This window comes from Choloepus didactylus, chromosome X, assembly GCF_015220235.1.
Source record: "Choloepus didactylus isolate mChoDid1 chromosome X, mChoDid1.pri, whole genome shotgun sequence".
Lineage (NCBI taxonomy): Eukaryota > Metazoa > Chordata > Mammalia > Pilosa > Megalonychidae > Choloepus > Choloepus didactylus.
In genome coordinates this window covers 60286116-60308648 of record NC_051334.1, presented here as the reverse complement: position 1 = coordinate 60308648, position 22533 = coordinate 60286116, and the positions used below count along the sequence as shown (strand labels likewise).

Genomic DNA, 22533 nt, shown 5'->3' with positions numbered 1-22533 from the left:
TCCTATTTCTCTACATCTTCTCCAACAATTGTAATTTTCTATTTTTTTAAAAATGGGATCCATTCTATTGGGTGTGAAATGGTATCTCATGGTTTTGATTTGTATTTTCCTAATACCTAATGATGTTGTGAATCTTTTCATGTGCTTTTTGGCCATTTGTACATCTTCTTTGGAGAAATTTCTATTCAAGTTTCTTGCCTGGTTTTTAATTGGGTTGTCTGTCTCTTTGTTGTTGAGTTGTAAGATTTCTTTGTACATTCTGGGTGTTAGACCTTTATTGGGTATGTGGTTTACAAATATTTTCTCCCATTGTGTAGGTTATCTTTTTAATTTCATGATAAAATCCCTTGATGACAAAAAATTTTAATTTGGATGAGGTTCCATTTATCTATTTTTGTTGTTGTTGCTTGTGCTTTGGGTGTAAAGTCTATGAAAACATTGTCTAACACAAGGTACTCAAGATGCTTCCCTATATTTTCTACTAGGATTTTTAGAGATTTGGTTCTTATATTTAGGTCTTTGATCCATGTTGAGATAATTTTTATATATATTGTGAGGTAAGGGTCCACCTTCATTCTTTTGATTATGGATATTCTGTTCTCCCGGCACCATTTGCTAATGAGATTATTCCTTCCTTGTTGAGTGGACTTGGCAGCCTTGTCAAAAACCAGTTGACCATAAATATATAGGTTTTTTTCTGAACTGTCAATTGAATTCCATTGGTCTATATGTCTGTCTTCAATAAGTTTTAAGATCAGGAAGTATGAGTTCTCCAACTTTGTTCTTCTTTTTCAAGAAGGCTTTGGCTATTTGGGTACTTCATTTTAAATTATTGATTGGCTTTTCCATTTGTATGAAGAAATCTGTTGGAATTTTGATTTGAATTGCATTGAATCCATATATAACTTTGGGTAGAACTGATATCTTAATATTTGGTCTTCCAATCCAAGAACACATCCACCTGCTTTTGAGAAGGCACACTGACCAGACAGCCCCTGGGCATTTATTTACTTATTGAAGGACCATTAACTGTGGATAATTCCACTTTAAGTCTGGATTCTCTTTCTATTACTCCACTGAAATTGTTTTCTCAAAGAGGATTCCAATCACCACATCCTTCTTGGGAGCATTTAACTCTACTGATTATCTCTCCTTCTTGCAATCCTTTCCTGCATTGGCTTCTGTGACTCCATATCCTCTAGGTTTTCTACTTCCATTCTGTCATTTTCTTCTCTGTCCCCTACTTGGCTCCTCTACCTTCTCTTTCTTCCTAAATATACTTTTTCCATACTGCAGCTGTCTGCCCCCTTGTCACCCTAATCCTGGACTTGCAAATTCAAATACCTACAGGGGCCAAGCAAGTAATATGAAGAAGTGAAAGCAAGTGATTAGGAACTGTGGCAAACTGGATTATGCATACAACATCTAAAAGGGATGGATGCTATTCAGATTCAGTGGGAATGTGAGTTTCAATATTGCAAGATGTTTGAATTTTCCAGGATATGCCAGAAATCTTGACTTTTGTTGAAATTAATTCAAATTTTCAGTGTATCTTTGATCCACTTTTAATGTGTAAGCCACCCCTTTTCATTCTCTTTGTATCCTCTTTTGCATCTTATCCAATTTCATTTAGATGAAGCTAAAATCTAGGTTGCTAGCCCTAATAACTCACCTGAGTACTACTTTAATGTCCAATTATCCATTAAATGTCTCCACTCAGATGTCATAAATATAAAATATGCCCACTTTTCTTTATTTCCAACACCACCACCCTGACCCAACTCCCAACATCTGCTACTTGGACTAATGTAACCACGTCCTTCATCAGTCTCCCTGCTTCCATTCTTGTTCTATACAATTCATTTCCCACCTAGCAAAAACTTTCTATTTTATTTAAAATAAAATCCAAACCCTTTATATGGCCTATGAGGCCCTGAATGATCTGGGGCAAGCTCTGCATGTTCTTTCTTTGAATAGGAGTTTCTGCTTTGCTTATGTCCCTTTGGTAAATGAATCACATTTTATAAGTCTAGTACTTCTAACCAAATTTATAGAGCCAATACCACATTTTCCATCTTGCTATTTCTGTTCCATAGGGAGTATCCAGTACAGTTTATGATGTATTTATCCAGTGAACAAAAAATGCCTGTGGAGGATGGTTTGATTTAAAGTATGCAATGTTTTCATTTCTAAGAAGTGGTATAAACTCACCATTACTCAGAGCTGTAGAATTGGTTAATGAATTCATAATTACTACGAGTGAGAGAGGAACACAGCAATAAAGGAAGTGAGGTATACTTGGAAGAATTGGGGAATAATTTTGAATCAGCTACATTTTGATTTCTGGACTTTACACTCTCTCCCTCCATTCTGTACATTTACTCCCCAGAAAAATACCAAAAGTGCACTATGAAATTTGACGGTGTTTTTGTGTATGTACATGTGTGTTTGTGCATAGCATGCAGCATTCCACAAATATTTTTTATTGAGGTAAAATTTACATCCATAAAATTACCATTTTAAACTTTACAATTCATTTGGCAGTTATTATGTTCACAATGCTGTGGAATTATCACCTCTACTAGTTCCAAAACATTTTTATCACTTCAAAAAGAAACCCTAAATGCATTAAGCATTCATTCATGATTTCTCACTGCCCCCAGCCTCTGGCAAGCCTTAATCTGCTTTCTGTCTCTATAGGTTTAACTATTCTGGATATTTCATATAAACAAAATCATATAATGTAATCTTGTTCTCTGGATTAATTTAGAATGTTTTCAAGGTTCACCATTGTGGTACTATTTATCAGTATTATATTCATTTTTGTGTCTGAATAATATTTTATAGTATGGACAAAAATATATTGTTTATCCATTCTAATTTGATGGACATTTGGGTTGCTCCATCATTTGGCTATTGTGAAATAGTGCTGCTATGAACATTGGTATATAAATATACGAATACTTTGGGATACATATGTAGGAGCAGCATTGCTGGGTGTGCCAGTTTGAATGTATTGTGTCCCCCAAACACCATTATCTTTGATGTAGTCTTGTGGGGCAGACGTTTTGGTGCTGATTAGATTTGCTTGGAATGTGCCCCACCCAGCTGTGGGTGATGACTCTGATGAGATATTCCCATGGAGGCAAGGCCCCACCCATTCAGGGTGGGCCTTGATCAGTGGAGCCATATAAATGAGCTTACTCAAAGAGAAGGAACTCAGTGCAGCTGTGAGTGATGTTTTGAAGAGGAGCAAGCTTGCTAGAGAGGAACGTCCTGGGAGAAAGCCATTTTGAAACCAGAACTTTGGAGCAGACGCCAGCCACGTGCCTTCCCAGCTAACAGAGGTTTTCCGGACGCCATTGGCCATCCTCCAGTGAAGCATTAGCAAACTAGAACACTGGGCCAAAGGGAAATTCTATATTTAGCTTTTTAAGAAATCAATAAAATGTTTTCCACAGCAAATACATAATTTTACATTCCAACCAGCAATGTAGAAAAGTTCCAATTTCTCTACACACTCACCAATACTCATTATTTATCCTTTTTTATTATATCCATTCTACTGGGTTTTAATTGATATACATGGTGATTTTGATTTATATACCCCTAAGACTAAAGATGTTGAATATCATTTTCATGTGCTTGTTGGCCATTTATATATTTCATTTGGAGAAATGTCTAGTCAAGTCCTTTGCCCATTTTTAAATTGGATTATTTGTCTATTTGTTGTTGAGTTGTAGGAGTTTTTTATATATTCTGGATATTAGACCTTTATCAAATACATGATTTGCAAATATTTATCCTATTCTGTTGGTTGGCTTTTCTGTTTTGTGATATGGTCCACTGAGGCACAAAAGTTTTTAATTTTGATGAAATCCAATTTATCTAGTTTTGCTTTTACTGCATGTGTTTTTTGTGCCATATCTAAGAATCCATGATCAAATCCAAGATCATGAAGATTTACTCCTAAGTTTTCTTTTAAGACTTGAATATTTTTAGCTCTTAAATTTAGGTCTTTGATCCATTTTAAGATAATTTCTGAATATGGTGTGAATTAGGGATGAACTTTCATTCATTTGCATGTGGACATCCAATTGTTCCAGCATCATTTATGAAGAGACTATTCATTCTCCATACAATCATCTTGGCACCCTTGCCAAAAATCAATTGAGCACTTCTTTGGAAGATTGCAGAACAGGGAACTACAAGGAATCAGCCTTTCCATCAAAGCAACTACTAAACAGGCAGGAAATGCCTGAATCAAATATTTTGAAACTGCAGAGGCAAGAGGAACACTGTACAGCCTCCAGGGAAGAGCAGGAGGAAGAGGATGATAAATTGCAGAAAGGAAATATAAATTGCTCCCCCATGTGATGGCTACCAGCACATCCCCCACTCTTGTGGGAGGCTCTGACAGGGACCAGTCCATGGCTAGCTACTGGTCACAAAAAGGGATGTAAAGATCCACTTCCCCAAGAACAGGGGTGAGCACAACTAATCAGTGATCACAGCTTTTGATTAGTAAATTCAGATCACTGGGTCTCAGCACTGAGGGCAGCCATTGTTTTAACCCTTCCTGGACAGAAGTGGAGGCAGTGGAGGAAGTGGAGATTGAAAGATGCAGTGCTTTCTCAGGGCTGTGGGGCAGTTTGTTGAAGGGCTGCATTAGATGTGAAGGGCAGGAAAGCTCAGCCCTGGGAAACAATTGGAGAAGATTTCAGCACCACTCCTGATCCCCTCACCAGGGCACTTTGGAGGCAGTCTGCTCAAGCTTCATGGGCCTGTGACCCTGTTTTGGCTGGAAAAGACAGACTGGAGAAAGTCCTCTCTGGGGTGCCACTAATCCAGAAGTTGCCCTCCAGGAAAAACCAGCATGAGACAATGAAAGGATTATAAAAATATATAGAGGCACACAGTCTGGGTCAAAGGCCTGCTGGATTCAAATTCATGGGAAAGAGGTCTGTCTCCTAGGAAACAGTGGAGACAACTAAACTCCTAAATAGGGGAACTCCAAAACAACTAACAAGTAAAAGCCCAGGACAAGATGGAGGCCCAGAAAGACAGGGAACCTGCTGCACACTGCATTCAACTTGGGAAGACCTTTCTAATAGGAGGGCTGAAGGTCAGGAACACCTCTTAACTTATTACCAGCTGGTTACAAAACCAAGAAACAGACATCCCAGAGAGTAAATCCTAGAGATAGAATTTTAAAATATTAAAATGTATAGTATGCAACAAGAGCACAAGACAAACAAAGAATCAGGAAATGATGGCACATCCAAAGGCAGAGGATAAAAACACAGGAAACGCCAATGCAGAAGACAAGAATGGACATAAAAAACAAAGCCTTTAAAAAATCTTAAGATTCTGAAGGAGGTGAAGGAAAACACAGAGAAAGAACTAAATGATATCAGGAAAACAAAGAATGAACATATGAGAGTCTAAGTAAAGAGATAGAACATTTAAACAGGAATCAACCAGAACTACTGGAGTTGATGACCACAATAACTGAAGTGAAAAATGCCCAGGAGGTTTTCAAGAGCAGATTGGAACTGGCAGAAGAAAGAAACAGTGAACTTGAAGATAAGACACTTGAAATGAGTCAGGCTGAGGAACAGAAAGAAAAAAGAAATATTAAAAGTGAAAATAGCCTAAGACAGCTACAGTACATCATCAAGCACACCAACATAAGCAGAAGTAGAAGAAAGGGACAGAAGGAAAATTCAAAGTAATGACAGAGAACTTCACAAACTTAAGCAAAAGATATGAATACACACATCCAAAAACTCAGAGAACACCAAGTGAGATAAACATGAAGAAAGATACACACAATCATATATTGATCATACTATCAAATGCAAAGGACAAGGAAACAGTTCTGAAAGCTGAAAGAACAAAACCATGTGTTGTGTATAAGGAAGCCCCAATTAGACTGAGTGCTGATTTCTCATCAAAAGACATGGAGCAGAAATGGCAGTTGGTTGAAATACCTAAAGTGCTGAAGGAAAACAACTGCCACCCAAGAAATTTTTATCTATGAGGGAGATATTAAGACATTCCAAGATAAACAAAAGTTGAGGGAGTCCATTACTACTAGACCTGCCCTACAAGCAATGCTAAAGCAAGTCTTCAGACTGAAAGGAAAGGACACAACTCAGTGGTTCCTAGTGGCATAAAGAAATAAAGACCTGCACTAAAGGTAACCATTTGGGAAAATATAAATACCAATATTATGGTATTGTATTGTTTGGTATGTAGCTTCACTACTAACTTCATACAGTTGCTAAAGTGCAAATGCATAAAGCATAAGGATAAATCCAGGTTTTTGGACATACAACATACAAAGATATAAGTGGTAACAAGTACTAAAAAAGTAGTGGGAGAATAGAGGGGAACAAGAATAGAATATGTGCATTTTATTGAAGTTAAGTTTGTATAAAACCAAATGTGATTATTGTATATTTAGAAAATTAAACTTTAACCCCATGATAACAAAAAGGGAAACAGATGAAAAATATATCCAGATAGAAATGAGAGGACATTCAATATGATACAACACAACAAAGCAAATAAATATAAAAGTAGGCTATAGGAAGATGGCAGAATAGGATAGGCAGAGAAAATTTTTCCCTCATGGATAACTAGAGAAAAGGCAGAAAACAACTGGGACAGAGGTTCCAGGGTATGCACAGCCAGTTAAAGACCTCTTCAATACATAGTGGGGACTTGGTTGAAAGAGCAGAGAAGTTACAAGTGAAGGTTGGGGTGAGTTTATTCAACTGGGACCACCACTGGGGCTGGCAAGGGATAAGAGGGTGAACAGGGAGAGGAGACATGCACTCCCACACACTATCTCAGCAATTATCTGCAGAGATAATCCTTCTCAGCCCTGCAGATGGGAGCTCCCATAAGGAAACTTGGGAACCAGTGGACTTAGAAATAGTCGGCTACACACAAAACTTGATGCATTTACTTTTCCTCCAGGTAAGCCAACAGTGTGCACATGCAAGAGGCAGGGAAAAGTGAGGGTGCCTCTTGAAAGCACCAGAAGACCCTCCCCCACTCCAGGGGCTCATGAGTGCAAGGCAGGCAGGGACCTTGAGGGCTGAATAAAAGCAGGATAATTTTGAGCTGCCTGGAGGGTGGGGAGGGTGAGACTCACACCTCACATTGCAAAAGTGATCAACATGGATGCCTGGGAATCACAAGACCCACATTGCCTTTAAGCAAACTCTCTGCCAAACTGCACAGGGCCACCCACCAACCCAGGGCTGGCAGTTCTCAATGCACATGGAGAAATGCTGCACAGATTGGATTACTGCCTTGTTTGGATCACACCCAGTGCACAGCTGCAGTTAGGGAAAGGTGGGCCTGAGGGAAAGAGGTGGCTCGAGTGCCATCTGCTGGGAAGACAGGAACAGTGCACTCCAGCAAGCTGTGGTTTTGGTAAATTTTATATAAATGTCCATTTACCAACAAAACTTTATCAAGATAAGCAAACACCACCAAGTCAACAGAAAATCACAGAGCACATGAAGATCTATGAAGATATGGTCAAATCAAATGACCAAATTAAAAACCTGGAGGACACACAGAACCTGGAGCAATTAATCAAATAAGTACATACAAATTTCCAAAACAAAAAAAGACATAATGTACATGAAGAAAACTAGAACAGCATAAAGAAGAATTTGAAATAGTAAATAGAAAAATAGGAGATCTTATGGAAATAAAATATACTGTAGAGAAAATTAAAAATATACTAGAGACACACACAGCAGATTTGAAGAGTGTTTTAGTTCGCTAATGCTGCAGAATGCAAAACACCAGAGATGGATTGGCTTTTATAAAAAGGGGGTTTATTTGGCTATACAGTTACAGTCTTAAGGCCATAAAGTGTCCAAGGTAACACATCAGTAATCAGGTACCTTCACTGGAGGATGGCAAATGGCGTCCGGAAAACCTCTGTTAGCTGGGAAGGCATGTGGCTGGCGTCTGCTCCAAAGTTCTGGTTTCAAAATGGCTTTCTCCCAGGACGTTCCTCTCTAGCAAGCTTGCTCCTCTTCAAAACGTCACTCACAGCTGCACTCCGATCAGTCTCTTTGTGTCAGCATGTTTTATATGGCTCCACTGATCAAGGCCCACCCTGAATGGGTGGGGTCACACCTCCATAGGAGTATCCCACCGAAGTCACCACCCACAGCTGGGTGGGGCACATTCCAAGCAAATCTAACCAGCACCAAAACGTCTGTCCCACAAGACCACAAAGATAATGGCATTTGGGGGACACAATACATTCAAACCGGCACATTCCACCCCCTGGACCCCAAAAATGACATTATCTTTCCAAATACAAAATACATTCATTTCATCACAATATCACAAAAACTTAAACCATTTCAGTAACAAAAGTTAAGTACAAAATCCCATCAAAATCAAATAAAGGCATGGTGGGTCTTAAGGCATAAATCTCCTTTAGCTTTGGATCTGTGAACTTAGAACAAGTTATGTGCTCCCAATATACAAAGGAGGAACATTCATAGGATAAACATTCCCATTGCCATAAGGAGAAACAGTAAGGAAAACAGGGTTAACAGGAGCAAAACAGTTCCTAAAACCTGCAGGACAAACTCCATTAGATTTCAAAGTCTGAGAGTCATTTACAGAACAACGTTGCATCCTTGGGGCTTGAGAGAGTGGAAGCCTAACCCTTCCTAAGGGCCTTTTCGGCAGCCCTTTCCTCTCCAAACGCTTAGGTGAGTGCTCCAACATACCCACACATTGAGGAAACCACCTTCTCGGCCCCACCTTCCTCAAACATCGGGGCTGCTCCCGGATTCCCTTCCATCTCCAGGGCACACGCTCAACCCCTTCAGAACAGTGTGGTGGCAGCCAGGCTCTCCCCAATTCCCTGGGAATGTGCTCCACCCTCTTTGGGACCTCGGGTGGCAAAACTCTTCCAGAGCATCGAGGTAGAATGCCCACCCTCGACCTCCGGGGCAAACTCACCCTTTCCATGCGTGTGGGCTGCTCCACTCTCCCAGCCCAAGGCCTCTTGACTCCAGACCTCAACCTCCATGGCTCTGTGTTTGAAGAAATTTTTCCCGCAATTTGTTCCTTGTCTGTCTCCTCCAGTCCAGACCGGGAATGGCTCTGTCTATAAAGATCTTGCAAAAATTCTGTTGGCTTTGCATGAAGCATACAGGGGTCAAAGCCATCAGACAATAGGACTTTCCACAAATCCTTTCTGGATAATTCCATCTCCACTCTTGGCTTGTACTGAAATGGTGGCTGGGTTCCATGTTTGGTTACATCCTCACGTTGGGCTGTAGCTTCTGGGATTCCACCCCCTGGAAGCTCGTAATTTTCCAAGCCATCAGCTTCTGGTTTCCTGGAACCCAAGAGTTCAGTTCTAAGTTTATCTTTCTCTGCTCACATTTTACTATAAGCTGCAAGGAGAAGCCAGGGTATATCTTCCACACGTAGTCTGGAGATCTCCTCAGCTAAGTATTCCAGGTTGCCACTTTTAAATTCTTCCTTCCATCTGACACCAGGACTCAATTTTGCCAAATTCTGTGCCACTTTAAAACAAGGATCGCCTTTCTTCCAGTTTACATCAACACATTCACCATTTCTGTTCAAGGCCTCATCAGAAGTATCTTTAGAGTCCATATTTCCACAAACAGTCTCTTTAAAGCAGCTTTGGCCTTTTCTATCAAGCTCCTCACAATTCTTCCAGAATCTTCCCCTTATCCACTTAAAAAGCCGTTCCAACATGTTTGGTATTTGCAGACTCAGCAGCAAAAGCACCCCACTTCTCTGGTACCAAAATCTGTTCTAGTTTGCTAATGCTGCACTCCGTTCAGTCTCTTTGAGTCAGCATGTTTTATATGGCTCCACTGATCAAGGCCCACCCTGAATGGGTGGGGTCACACCTCCATAGGAGTATCCCACCGAAGTCACCACCCACAGCTGGGTGGGGCACATTCCAAGCAAATCTAACCAGCACCAAAACGTCTGTCCCACAAGACCACAAAGATAATGGCATTTGGGGGACACAATACATTCAAACCGGCACAAAGAGGTAGAAGGAAAAACTGAACTAGAGAACAATAAAATTGAAGGTGAATGCACAAAAGAACAAACAGTGAAAAAAATCAAAAAAAATTGAAATGGATCTCAGGGAAATGATGGACAACATGAAGCACACAAATATATAAGTATCAATGGTGCCCCAGAAGGAGCAAAGAGTAAAGAGCTGGGAAGCGTATTTGAGGAAATAGCAGGGGAAAACTTCCCATCCTTTATAAAAGACACAGATATGCAAATCAAAGAAGCCAAATGAACTCCAAAGAGAATAAATCCAAATAGACCTACTCTGAGACCTATACTATTCAGATTGCCAAATGCTGAAGAGTAGAAGAAAGTCCTAAAAGCAGCAAGAGAGAAGCAATTCACTACTACATCATATAAGATGAGTACTGACTACTCACCGGGCACCATGGAGGCAAGAAGGCAGTGGTATGACAAATTTAAGGTTCTAAAAGAGAAAAATTGCCAGGCAAGAATTCTTTATCCATCAAAGGTCTCCTTCAAAAGTGAGGGAGAGAGGGCTGGGCAAGATGGCAGAGTGGTGAGGTGTGGAATTTAATCACTCCTCTAGAGCAGCTGGTAAATAGCCAGGAATGGTATGAAACTGCCTTTTCAGGGCTTTCAGTGACCAATCATGCATCATACACTAGTTTGGAATGGTGGAATGGCTGAGATCCCAGCAAAAAATGTTAAGCTTCCCTGGCTAGGGGGCTGGTGCCCCTCCACCCGAGGCACAGCCTACTGTCTTGGAGATGGCTCCCTGAAGGAAAAAGTAACAATCTGTGAGGGAGGAAGAAGGGGGACTCAACCCAGAATCAATTGCGGAATTAGTTAACAAATTCAGACTGCTGAATAAAAGCTCCAAGCACAGATAAACTGGGAACAGACATGAAAAAATAAATACCCAGGGGATCTTTGGCCCAGCAGAGAGGAGGCAGGGTTAACAGTTACAGCAAAACAAAAACAAAAACAAAAAACCGAGAGATGTTTGGAATGGAAGGTGTACAGAATACTGGAAAAGGGATGGGCTCCAAGAAAAAGGGGCACATAGAAATGGGCACCAAATTGGACTGTCATTTGAAAACCTGGGAGGCTGAGTTACAGCTCCAAACAGGGTTTTTTTTTTTCTGTCCCTTTACTTTTCTTGCTTTCTGATGGTTTATCTTTTTGCACTTTGATAGCCCCTCAGAGCTCCAGCTTCACCACTGCCTTGGGCAAGGATGGAATTAAAGCTGTCAGAGAGTAACTATTCAGGTGAAAGACATAATAGCCTAAAGTGCATATGTTTAAATAGTCTATACTGGAAGTGACAAAATGTGGGGGCTGGGAAAGTCCTTGAAAAGGGATATTTTTTAAAAAAATAACTATTCTAAGTAGTTCTATACAAAAAGACTCAGATATTTGCAACTGGCCTATGGAACCAGGCAATGGAGAGCTAAGATAGGTCTGACAGCAATGAATCTAGTGGGGGGAGACAATCCCCTAAAGGGCATAATTTCCGCAAGAAAAGGGGGGTATGGTACAACTCAAGTGGCCACCCTTGTTCAAAGATCTAGGTGGTCAGGGGCTGGATAAAGAAGCCAGATTCAGCCAGCCAAGCCCATGGCAGGGACAGAGACTGCAGAGAAATAAAGGCACCTGTGGCACTTCCTTACACTGGTGGTGAGCTGCAGGCTGACAAGCACAACCTGCTGGACAGGATAGGAAAAGCAAAGAGTCTAGAGGCCTCATGGGAGGGTTTCATTCTCAGGGAAAATCCATACACTCCTCCTGAGACCTGGGCCCCTCTGGACTGGGAAAACATGATTGGGGTTGACCATATCTGGGGGACCATCTCACAAAAAGGTTACATAGAGGCAGAGGAGGAACAAGAAAAACAAGCAGTGAAAATTCTGATCAGCTAAATAGAAGTTAAGTTAGTGATATAGAATAAGTTGAACTAAATGCCAAATGATAGAGAACAAAGCCAACCAAGAAGAAAACCTTAGGTAAGAGTGAAAATGAGCTCCACAATAAACTAATCAAGAGAATTAGATGCTCAGACAGCTAAAAATAACGAGCCATACTAGGAAACACGAAAATATGGACCAGTCAAGGGAAAAAACTAACAGATCAACTGCAATACAGGAATTGAAACAACAATTAAAGATGTTCAAACAAACCTCCTAAACCAAATCAATGAGCTGAAGGAAAATGTGGCAAAAGAGATGAAGGATATAAAGAAGACACTGGAGGACCATAAAGAAGAGTTTGTAAGCTTGAATAAACAAGTGGCAGAACTTAGGGTAATTAAAAGAACAATAGAAGAGATGAAAAACACAATGGAGACATACAACAGTAGATTTGAACAGGCAGAAGAAACAATCAGTGAACTGGAAGCCAGGACCTTTGAAATCATATATAAAAAAGAACAGATAGGGAAAAGAATGGAAAAACATGAGCAGGGTTTAGGGAGCTGAATGGTGACAGGAAATGCATGAATATACATATTATGGGTGTCCCAGAAGGAGAAGAAAGGGGAAAAGGGGCAGAAAGAATAATAGAAGAAATAATCATTGAAAATATCCCAACTCTTATGAAAGACATAAAATTACAGATTCAAGAAGTACAGCATACCCCAAACAGAATAGATACCAATAGAACTACTCCAATACACTTACTGATCAGATTGTCCAATGTCAAAGACAAAGAGAGAATTCTGAAAGCAACAAGACCAAAGCAATCCATAACATACAAGGGAAGCTTGATAAGACTATGTAGCGCTTTCTTCACAGAAACCATGGAGGTGAGAAGGCAGTGGTATAATACATTTCAGATACTGAAAGGGAAAAACCACCAGCCAAGAATTCTACAACCAGAAAAACTGTCCTTCTAAATTAAGGGAGAGTTTAAAGTATTTTCAGACAAACAGACACTGAGAGAGTTTGTGAATAAGAGACCAGTGCTACAAGAAATACTAAAGGGAGTGCTACAGGCTGATAGGAAAAGACAGGAGAGATAAGTTTGGAGAAGAATGTAGAAATGAAGACTATCAGGAAGGGTAAAAGGAGAGAGAGAAAGAAAGAAGATATGACATATAAAATCCAAAACAAAATGGTAGAAGAAAGTATTGCCCTTATACTAATAACACTAAATGTTAATGGATTAAACTACCCAGTAAAAAGACAAAGACTGGCAGAATGGATTAAAAAACCAGGACCTATCTATAGGTTGTCTAGAAGAAAGTCACTTTATACACAAGGAAAAAATATGCTGAAAGTAAAAGGTTGGAAAAAGATATTTCATGCAAACAACAACCAGAAAAAAAGTGGGAGTAGCTATAATAATATCAGACAGATTAGACTTCAAAAGTAAAACAATTAAAAGAGATAAAGAAGGACACTATATATTAATAAAAGTGTCGATTCATCAAGAAAACACAAACAATCATAAAGATTTTTGCCCCAAAATACATGATGTAAACACTGAGAAACTGAAAGGAAAAGTAGCTACCTCTACAATAATACTTGGGGTCTGCAATACAGTGCTCTCATCAATGGATCAAACATCTAGACAGAGGATCAATAAGAAAACAGATTTGTTCAATTCCATGATAAATGATGTAGACTTGTCAGACATTTAAAGAACACTACACCCCACAACAGCAGGATACACATTTTTCTCAAGTGCTCATGGAACATTCTCTAGGATAGACCACATGTTTGTTCACAAAGCAAGTATCAACAAATTTAAAAAACTGATATTATAGAAAACAGTTTCTCTGATCATAAAGGAATAAATTTGGAAATATATAACAGGCAGAAGGTTGTAAAATTCACAAATATATGGAGGCTAAACAATGCACTCTTAGAAAACCAGTGGGTAAAGAAAGAAATTACAAGAGAAATTAGTAAATACCTCAAGGCAAATGACAATGAAAACACAACATAACAAAACTTATGGGATGCAGCAAAGGCTGTTCTGAGAGGAAAATTTACTGCACTAAATGCATATATTAAAACAGAAGGGAGAGAACAATCAAGGAATTAACTCTTCACCTGGATGAACTAGAGAAGAACAACAAACTAACCACAAGGCAAACAGATGGAAAGAAATAACAAAGATTAGAACAGAAATAAATGAAATGGAGAACAGGAAAACAATAGAGAGAATCAACAAAACCAGAAGTTGGTTCTTTGAGAAAATAAATAAAATGGATGGAAACTTAGCTAGGCTAACAACAACAACAAAAAAGAGAGCAGATGCACATAAATACAATAAGAAATGGGAAAGGACACATAAGTAGTGACCCCACAGAGATAAATGAGATAATGAGAAGATAGTATGAGTAACTATATGCTAATAAACAAGGCAATTAAGATGAAGTGGACAACTTCCTAGAAAAGCATGAACAATGAACATTTGACTCTAGAAGAAATAGACAACATCAATGAACCAAACGCAAATAAAGAAGTGGAGTCAGTCATCAAAAAGCTCCCTAAAAAGAAAACCTGAGAGGTCTTCACATGTGAATTGTACCAAACATTCAAGAAAGAGTAAGTATCAATCCTGCTCAGACTCTTCAAATAAATGAAGAGGAGGGAAAGCTATATAACTCATTCTATGAATACATCACCCTAATACAAAAGTCAGACAAAGATACTACAAAAAAGAAAATTATAGACCAATCTCTTTAATAAATATCGATGCAAAAATCCTCAACAAAATCTTTGAAAACTGAATCCAGCAGCACATTAAAAGAATTATACACCATGACCAGGTGGAATTTATTCCAGGTATGCAAAACTGGTTCAACACAATTAAATCTATTAACATAATACACCACATCAATAAATGAAAGTGGAAGAACCACATGATCATCTCCATTGATGCAGAAAAGGCAGTTAACAAAATTCAGCATCCTTTCTTGATGAAAACACTTCAAAGGATAGGAATAGAAGGGAAGTTTCTCAATATTATAAAGGCAAGATATGACAAACCCACAGCTAACATCACACTCAATGGGGAGAGACTGAAAGCTTTCCTTCTACAATCAGGAACATGACAGGGATACCCATTGTCACCATTGTTATTCAACAATGTGCTGGAAGTTTCAGCTAGAGCAATTAGGCAAGAAAAAGAAATAAAATGCACCAAAATTGGAGAGGAAGAAGTAAAACTTTCAGTTTGCCGATGACATGATCCTGTATGTAAAAAATCCAGAAAAATCTACAGCAAAGCTACTTGAAGTAGTCAATGAATACAGCAAAGTGGCAGGCTACGAGATCAACATGCAAAACTCTGTACTGTTCCTATACACATGTAATGTGCAGCAGGAGGACAAAATCACGAAAAAAAATTCATTTACAATAGCAATGAAAAAAATCTAGTACTTAGGAATAAACTTAACCAAGTCCACAAAATACCTATACAGAGAAAACTATAAGAAACAGCTAAAAGAAATCAAACAGGACCCTAAAAAAATGGAAGACCATACCATGGTCATGAATTGGAAAAGTAAATATAGTTAAAATGTCAATTCTACCTAAAGTGAGCTACAGATTCAAAGCAACACCAATTAAAATCCCAACAACTTACTTTGCAGAAACAGGAAAACCAATAACCAAATTTATCTGGAAGGGCAAGGTGCCTGAATAGCCAAAAAATATCTTGAGAAAGAACGAAGTGGGAGGTCTCACTCTACCTGACTTTCAAACATATTAGAAAGTTACAGTGGTCAAAATAGAATGACATTGGCATAAGCATATATATACTGACCAATGGAATCATATTGAGTGTTCAGAAATAGACCCTCACATCTACAGACAATTATCTTTGATAAGGCATTCAAGCCAAAGTAACTGGGACAGAGCAGCCTCTTCAATAATTTGTGTTTGGGGAATTAGATATCCATATCTGAAAGAATGAAAGAAGAGTCCTATCTCACACCTTATACAAAAATTAACTAAAAATGGATCAAAGACTTAAACATTAGTGCTAAGACCATAAGACTCTTAGAAGAAAATGTAGGGCAATATCTTGAACTTGTGATAGGAGGTTGTTTCATAGACCTTACACTCAAAGAGTGAGAAATGAAAGACCAAATATATAAATGGGATTTCCTCAAAATTAAACACTTTTGTACATCAATGGACTTTGTCAGAAAAGTTAAAAGGCAGCCTATGCAATTAGAGACAATATTTGGAAGCCACATATCTGATAAGGGCTTAATATCCCAAATATATAAAGGGATCCTACAACTCAACAACAGAAAGACAAGTAATCCAATTAAAAAATGGGCAAAAGACATGGACAGACACTTTTCTGAAGGGGAAATACAAATGGCTCAAAAACATATGAAAAAATGCTCAACTTCACTGGATATTAGGGAAATGCAAATCAAAATCACAATAAGATTTCATCTCACACCTAGCAGAATGACCACTACCTAAAAAACAGAAAATTACAAGTGCTAGAGAGGATGTGGAGAGAGGTACACTCATTCCCTGTTGGCTGGCATGTAGATTGGTGCAGCCACTCTGGAAGTCAGTGTGGCAGTTCTGCAGGAAGCTAAGTGTAGATTTGCCAAGTGATCCAGTAATTCCATTACTAGGTATAAATACAGAGGAACTGAAAGGTAAGACACAAACAGACATTTGTAAACAGATGTTTATAGCAGTATTGTTCATGATTGCCAGGAGATGAAAACAGCCCAACTGTAATGGACAAGTGGATAAACAAACTTTGGTATATATACACAATAGAATATTACACAGTTGTAAGACAGAACAAAGTAATGGACCATATAACATGGATGAACCTTGAGGAGGTTATGTTGAGGTTATGATGACTGTAGGATGTGTGAGTATATCTCAATTAAACTGTATTTTAAAAAAGTAAATGAACAATGGGGGAGGAGGGGAATGGGATGCTTTTGGATGTTCTTTATTATTTTTATTTTAATTTTATATTTTTGAGTAATGAAAATGTTCAAAGTTTGATTGTGGTGATGAAAGCACATCTATATGATGATACTGTGAACAACCGATTGTAAACTTTGAATGATTCTATGCTATGTGATTATGTCACAATAAAATTGTGGGCTGGAGTAAACAAAGAGAGAGGGATATACCTATTTCCTGTTGGTGGGAAATCGTGTAGTATGTCTGGAGGACAGTGTGGTGGTTTCACAAGAAGCTAAGTATGTGGCTGCCTTAACATCCTGAAACCTAATTATGAGGTATATACTTGGAAGTTCTGAAAGCAGGGATATGAATGGAGGCAGTATTCATGATTTGCAATGGAGGTGGCCAAAGGGTACAAGGACTGATAAACAGAATGGTGAACTATGATGTATGCATACAGCAGAATATTGAGCAAGTGCAAGAAAGCATGAAGCTTTGAGACATGCAATGAGGTAAATGGATCATGTGGACAGCATTTTGAGTGAAGTACACCAGAAATGAAAACACAAACATTATAGTGCCTCACCAACATGGACTAACTACAATGTGTAAATTCTGAGAATTGAATCTTAGAACACAGCTTATTAGGGGAACACTTATTGCAAGTGTCTCTAGATTGTAAGCCTTTACAGCAGTCACATCTATTCCTGAATTGTAGTGGCTGTCTCCAAATTCTGAGATGCTGTTAATTTTGTGTACAACCTGGTCAGTCTCTGGAATTTTGGGTATCTGTGTGACATATGAAACTCAGAGCTAGAGCTTGGCAGGTATGAGTGTCAGTATTACTGCATACAGTAACTGTTATAAAAAAGCTGAAAAGGAGTCCAGACTTCAGAGATATGAATGAAGCAGAATGAAGGCAAGTCAGACCAAAGGGTAAAGGATGATATTGAATGTTTTTTAAAGCTTCAACTTTATGTGAGACCAAGGGAAGAGATATTTATTTAGTGCAGGATATATATCTTCTACAGCACACTAAATAACATAACTTGTACTGTCAGTTTATTCAAACACCATAATTACATGGAACTTTGAATAGGAAGTGAGATCTGGTAGGTTTGTACAGGTTACTGTGAAATAGCAATACATCTCAAAGTAATTTGGGCAGAGAATAAAAGTATATTTGCAGGGACACCTGAGGAGCTCAGGAAAATGCAGAAATGTTGGAATCCCTACCCAGGTTACTGCTGATATTCTCACAAATATTGAGGACTGATAATTTGGTATGCTGGGGACCCTGACATTGGGGTTTGTCCTTATATGGCTTGATACTGCAAAGGAGAGGGTAAGCCTACTCATAACTGTGATTGAGTCTCCCCCAGAGTATCTGTTTCTTGCACAGATGTGGCCTTTTCCCTCTAGATAAGCAAACTTGGCAGGTGAATTCACTGCCATCCCCCCTACATGGGACATGATCCCCAGGGGTGTAAATCTCCCTGGCAACACAGGATTATGACTCCCTGGGATGAGCCTGGACCTGGCATTGTGGGATTGAGAAAATATTCTTCACCATAAGTGGGAAGTGAAATGAAAAAAAGAATCTCTCAGGGGCTGAGAGATTTCAAATGGAGTCAAGAGGTCAGTCTGGAAGGCATTCTTATGTGCTATATATATATCCCTTTTTAGGTTTTAGTGTATTGGACTAGCAAGAAGAAAATACCTGAAACTTTCAAACTGGAACCAAGTAGCCATGATTCCTGAAGATGATTGTATAACTATGTAGCTTACATGATGTGATGGTGTGATTGTGAAGACCCTGTTGCTCACGCTCCCTTTATCCAGTGTATTGATGGATGAGTAGAAAAATGGGGACAAAAACTAAATGCAAAATAAGGTAGGATGGGGTGATGGAAGAATTTGGGTGTTCTTTTTTACTTTTATTTTTTATTCCTACTTTTATTCTTTTTGGTGTAAGGAAAATGTCAAAAATTGGGATGGAGGGGAGGGCAAGATGACAGAATACAGAGGAGTGGAATTTAGTCCCCTGGATCAACTAACAAACAACAAGGAACAATTAGCAAATAATCTGGAGTAACAACTGGGGGACAGCGGTGGCTGTCCACACATCATGCACTGACCTGGACTGGGAGGAATGCCTGAGACTGCAGCATAAATTCTGTAAGTAAAAGCTGCAGAACCGCACCAAGAGCCCATCCCCCATGGCAGTCTGAGCTGCAAAGCCTCACTGTGGTAGAAACTAGCAGCATTCTGTGAGTGAAGTGAGTGAATATAGCTCAGGTGAGCTCCAACTGGGGTTTTAATTAACAAATGTGGACTGCTGAATACAAACTACAAATCCCCAACAATCAGGCAGAGGCATTTAGTGACAACTGACCTTAAAAAACCAGAAGACTCATCTGACCTGGGAGAGGGAGCCCAGAAGCCCAGGTGTTACATCTGGTTGACAAGTGAATCTAAGGGGCTGTGTACTGGCTTAAAAGGGGGCTTTCTGTCCCCTTTTCTCTCTCTCAATCTGAGGGGCTCAGAGGAGAGAGAGCTGCAGCCAATTTCAGTCCACAGCAGTCTGACCCAGACAGGGGAGGAGATAACAGAGTCAGAGAGACAACAACTCAAATGCAGATGAAAACTTCCAAGGGGCTTTATCTTCTCTGACAGTAAGGAGGTGGGACCCAGCTCTCCCTCCAGAACCAGATGCAAGACCCTGGGGGAAAAGAGCCAAAACAGAAGCTGAAGTGGCCCATCTTCTTCCACCAGCTGGAAGCAAGAGGCTGACAGGTGCCACCTGCTGGGCAGGTTAGGTAAAGCACAGCAACTGGAAACCTCACAGGAAGGTCTGTAATTCCTCTAAGATATACCCTGAATATAACCCCATTCCAAGACCTGAACCTGTTCTGGTCTGGGAAAATCTGACTGGGGTAACCAAGGAAACCAGATGCCTAGACAACAGAAAACTACAATCTATGCTAGGAAAAACAAAGATATGGCCAAGTCAAAGGAACAAACTTACACCTCAATCAAGATACAGTTGAGATATTGTTTAATTTTAATGAAACAATCTATTAAAGATTTTCAAAGAACTATGCTAAATGAAATAAAAAACCAAATCAATGAGTTCAGGGAAGATATGGTAAAAGAGATGAAGGCTATAAAGAAAACACTAAGCAAACATAAGGTATAAATAGAAAGTTTGAAAAAACAACTGGCAGAATCTAAGGAAATGAAAGGCACAACACAAGAGATGAAAAACATAATGGAGACATACAACAGCAGATCTCAAGAGGCAGAAGAAAACACTCAGAAACTGCAGAACAAGACACCTGAAATCCTACACACAAAAGAACAGATAGGGAAAAGAGTGGAAAAATATGAGAAAAGTCTCAGGGAATTGGAGGATAACATGAAATGCAGGAATGTACATGTCATAGGTGTCCCAGAAGAAGAGAAGGGAAAGGGGGCAGAAGCAATAATAGAGGAAATAATCAATGAAAATTTTCCATTTCTTATGAAAGACATAAAATTACAGATCCAAAAGTGCAGCGTAACCCAAACAGAATAGATCTGAAGAAGCCTACACCCAGACACTTAATAATCAGATTATCAAACATCAAAGACAGGGACAGAATCCTGAAACAGCAAGAGAAAAGCAATCCATCACATACAGAGAAAGCTTGATAAGACTATGCATGGATTTCTCAGTAGAAACCATGGAGGCAAGAAGGAAGTGGTGTGATATATTTAAGAAACTGAAAGAGAAAAACTGCCAGACAAGAATCCTATATCCAGCAAAACTGTCCTTCAAGTATGAGGGAGAGTTTAAAATATTCTCTGACAGACAATGAGAGAGTTTGTGAACAAGACACCTGCACTACAGGAAATACTAAAGGGACCACTACACACAGATAGGAAAAGGCAGGAGTGAGAGGTTTGGAACAAAATTTTGTGTGATGGTCACCCAGCAATGTAAGTATACTGAACAAAGATGACTATGAATATGGTTGAAAGGGGATGGTTAGGAGCATGTGGGACACCAGAAGAAAAGAGAAAGGATAAAGACTGGGACTTTATAACTCAATGAAACCTAGAGTGCTCAACAATTGTGATAAAATGTACAAGTATGTTTTGCATGAGGGAGAACAAATGAATGTCAACCTTACAAGGTGTTAAAAATAGGGTGGTATTGAGGAAAATACAATCAATGCAAACTAGAGACTACAGTTAACAGAAACTTTCTATTATGCTTTCTTTAATGTAACAAAGGCAATATACCAAAGTTAAATGCCTATAAGAGGGTGACATAAGGGAGTTGTATGAGACTCTTGACATTGGTGATGTTGTCTGACTCTCTTATTTTACTTTAGTTTAACTCTATTTCCTTTCATTGTTTTTTAGCTGTCATGTTTTTTTTTTTTCTTTTTCTTTTGTCTGTCTACCTTCTTTGACTCTTCCCCCTTCTTTGTGGAAGAAATAGAGATGTCCTTATATAGATAGTAGTGATGGTGGTGAATACATAAATATGTAACTATACAGGGAACAATCAATGATTGTTTACTTAGGATGGAAAGTATGATGGATTAACAAAACCATCTTTAAAAAATGAGTTGAAGAAACCTTGAGGGCACTACATTGACTGAAATAATATAGACATATAGGGCAAATATTGCATGGTCTCACTGATATGAACTAATTATAATAAATAAACACATAGACATGAAATATAAATTACCAGGATATAGAACACGGCTAAAGAATGGGGAGCAGTTGCTTATCATGAGCATAATGTTCAACTAGGTTGAACCTAAGTGTTTGCAAGTGGACAGAGGTGATGGTAGCCTGTTATTGTGGGAATAACAGTGCTGAATGGTGTGTGCATGTGGTGGAAAGGTGAAGCTTAGAGTCATGTAGGTCACCAGAAGGAAAGTTGGAGGTTAAAAAATGGGAATGTATAAAACTGAATCTTGTGGTGGACAATGTCCATGTTTAATTGTACAAATATTAGAAATCTCTTTCATGAACTAGAGAAAATGTATGACAGTATAACCAGAAGCTAATAATAGAGGGGTATATAGTGAAAAAATAAACCTATTGCAAACTACGTACTACAGTTAATGGTATTTTAACATTCTTTCATCAACAGTAACAAACGTACTATACCAATAGTATAAGCCAATAACGGAGGGGGGTTGGCTAGGGGTAGGGGAGGAATTGAGTTTTCTTTTTTGTCTTTATTTGCTTTGTGGAGTAATGAAAATGTTCTAAAAACTGGAAAAGAAATTAACTGTGGTGATGGATTCACAGCTGTATGATGGGTACCATGCTAATTGATTAGGCACTTTGGATCTTTGGATAATTGTATGGTATGTGAACAATCTCAGTAAAATTAAATTTAAAAAATTGATTGGGATGATGAATGCACAACTATATGATTGTACTGTGAACAGTAGATTGTACACCATGGATGATTGTATGGTATGTGAATATATTTCAAGAAAACTGAATTTAAAAATTTTCACAAACAAATGCTGAGAGAATTTTT

General features: G+C 38.8%; 1 protein-coding gene across 6 annotated transcripts in view; it reads right to left on the bottom strand.

The window, feature by feature from the left end:
• KLF8 (Kruppel like factor 8) overlaps positions 1-22533 on the bottom strand; it is a 575849-nt gene that overhangs the window by 187499 nt on the left and 365817 nt on the right. The gene's annotated exons all lie outside the window — the stretch shown is intronic.